The sequence below is a fragment of the Hyla sarda genome, unplaced genomic scaffold, assembly GCF_029499605.1.
Source record: "Hyla sarda isolate aHylSar1 unplaced genomic scaffold, aHylSar1.hap1 scaffold_1245, whole genome shotgun sequence".
Classification (NCBI taxonomy): Eukaryota; Metazoa; Chordata; class Amphibia; order Anura; family Hylidae; genus Hyla; species Hyla sarda.
In genome coordinates this window covers 12193-15000 of record NW_026607866.1, presented here as the reverse complement: position 1 = coordinate 15000, position 2808 = coordinate 12193, and the positions used below count along the sequence as shown (strand labels likewise).

Sequence of the window (2808 nt, the reverse complement as noted above, 5' to 3'; positions counted from 1 at the left end):
CCCTGTGTATATAGTCGGGGGCCCCTGTGTGTATATAGTCGGGGGCCCCTGTGTGTATATATAGTCAGGGGCCCCTGTGTGTATATAGTCGGGGGCCCCTGTGTGTATATAGTCGGGGGCCCCTGTGTGTATATATAGTCGGGGGCCCCTGTGTGTATATATAGTCGGGGGCCCCTGTGTATATATATAGTCGGGGGCCCCTGTGTGTATATATAGTCGGGGGCCCCTGTGTGTATATAGTCGGGGGCCCCTGTGTGTATATAGTCGGGGGCCCCTGTGTGTATATATAGTCGGGGGCCCCTGTGTGTGTATATAGTCGGGGGCCCCTGTGTGTATATATAGTCGGGGGCCCCTGTGTGTATATATAGTCGGGGGCCCCTGTGTGTATATATAGTCGGGGGCCCCTGTGTGTATATATAGTCGGGGGCCCCTGTGTGTATATAGTCGGGGGCCCCTGTGTGTATATAGTCGGGGGCCCCTGTGTATATAGTCGGGGGCCTCTGTGTATATAGTCGGGGGCCCCTGTGTATATAGTCGGGGGCCCCTGTGTATATAGTCGGGGGCCCCTGTGTGTATATATAGTCGGGGGCCCCTGTGTGTATATATAGTCGGGGGCCCCTGTGTGTATATATAGTCGGGGGCCCCTGTGTGTATATATAGTCGGGGGCCCCTGTGTGTATAGTCGGGGGCCCCTGTGTGTATATAGTCGGGGGCCCCTGTGTATATAGTCGGGGGCCCCTGTGTGTATATATAGTCGGGGGCCCCTGTGTGTATATATAGTCGGGGGCCCCTGTGTATATAGTCGGGGGCCCATGTGTGTATATAGTCGGGGGCCCCTGTGTATATAGTCGGGGGCCCCTGTGTGTATATAGTCGGGGGCCCCTGTGTGTATATAGTCGGGGGCCCCTGTGTATATAGTCGGGGGCCCCTGTGTGTATATATAGTCGGGGGCCCCTGTGTATATAGTCGGGGGCCCATGTGTGTATATAGTCGGGGGCCCCTGTGTATATAGTCGGGGGCCCCTGTGTGTATATAGTCGGGGGCCCATGTGTGTATATAGTCGGGGGCCCCTGTGTATATAGTCGGGGGCCCCTGTGTGTATATAGTCGGGGGCCCCTGTGTGTATATAGTCGGGGGCCCCTGTGTGTATATATAGTCGGGGGCCCCTGTGTGTATATAGTCGGGGGCCCCTGTGTGTATATATAGTCGGGGGCCCCTGTGTGTATATATAGTCGGGGGCCCCTGTGTATATATATAGTCGGGGGCCCCTGTGTGTATATATAGTCGGGGGCCCCTGTGTGTATATAGTCGGGGGCCCCTGTGTGTATATAGTCGGGGGCCCCTGTGTGTATATATAGTCGGGGGCCCCTGTGTGTATATATAGTCGGGGGCCCCTGTGTGTGTATATAGTCGGGGGCCCCTGTGTGTATATATAGTCGGGGGCCCCTGTGTGTATATATAGTCGGGGGCCCCTGTGTGTATATATAGTCGGGGGCCCCTGTGTGTATATATAGTCGGGGGCCCCTGTGTGTATATATAGTCGGGGGCCCCTGTGTGTATATATAGTCGGGGGCCCCTGTGTGTATATATAGTCGGGGGCCCCTGTGTGTATATATAGTCGGGGGCCCCTGTGTGTATATATAGTCGGGGGCCCCTGTGTGTGTATATAGTCGGGGGCCCCTGTGTGTATATATAGTCGGGGGCCCCTGTGTGTATATATAGTCGGGGGCCCCTGTGTGTATATATAGTCGGGGGCCCCTGTGTATATAGTCGGGGGCCCATGTGTGTATATAGTCGGGGGCCCCTGTGTATATAGTCGGGGGCCCCTGTGTGTATATAGTCGGGGGCCCCTGTGTGTATATAGTCGGGGGCCCCTGTGTATATAGTCGGGGGCCCCTGTGTATATAGTCGGGGGCCCCTGTGTGTATATATAGTCGGGGGCCCCTGTGTATATAGTCGGGGGCCCATGTGTGTATATATAGTCGGGGGCCCCTGTGTGTATATATAGTCGGGGGCCCCTGTGTGTATATAGTCGGGGGCCCCTGTGTGTATATAGTCGGGGGCCCCTGTGTGTATATATAGTCGGGGGCCCCTGTGTATATAGTCGGGGGCCCCTGTGTGTATATATAGTCGGGGGCCCCTGTGTATATAGTCGGGGGCCCATGTGTGTATATATAGTCGGGGGCCCGGGCTCCTCACCTCACACTGTAGATCTTCGTCTTTCACTCTGTAAGGAATAAGATAGATGCTATTTCCTAACCAGCTAAAGGACCTGTGATGATGTCACGGCCATGTGACCGGCCATGTGACCAGACTGGAGGAGGCGGAGCCAGTCTGGAGTTTGCAGGAAGGACAATTGATTTGTGGAGAGGAGCAGAAGCTTCAGTAGGGGGAGGAGTCCTATGTGTATATGGCAGTGATAGTCTGCAGGGGCCAAGTAATAGTCTGCAGGGGCCAAGTAATAGTCTGCAGGGGCCAAGTAATAGTCTGCAGGGGCCAAGTAATAGTCTGCAGGGGCCAAGTAATAGTCTGCAGGGGCCAAGTAATAGTCTGCAGGAGCCAAGTAATAGTCTGCAGGGGCCAAGTAATAGTCTGCAGGGGCCAAGTGATAGTCTGCAGGGGCCAAGTGATAGTCTGCAGGGGCCAAGTAATAGTCTGCAGGGGCCAAGTAATAGTCTGCAGGAGCCAAGTAATAGTCTGCAGGGGCCAAGTAATAGTCTGCAGGGGCCAAGTGATAGTCTGCAGGGGCCAAGTGATAGTCTGCAGGGGCCAAGTAATAGTCTGCAGGGGCCAAGTAATAGTCTGCAG

At 55.0% G+C, this 2808-nt stretch overlaps 1 protein-coding gene across 4 annotated transcripts in view; it reads right to left on the bottom strand.

Moving 5' to 3' along the window:
* Window positions 1-2285, bottom strand: part of LOC130303809 (oocyte zinc finger protein XlCOF6.1-like) — a 30642-nt gene extending 28357 nt beyond the window's left edge. For 3 of the 4 annotated variants that reach the window (XM_056551850.1, XM_056551854.1, XM_056551855.1), the window contains exon 1: window positions 2200-2285. The gene's annotated coding sequence lies outside the window, so the exon portion shown is untranslated. The remainder of the gene's footprint in view (window positions 1-2199) is intronic. The other variant, XM_056551852.1, reaches the window with a different exon arrangement.
* Window positions 2286-2808: the final 523 nt, after the last annotated feature.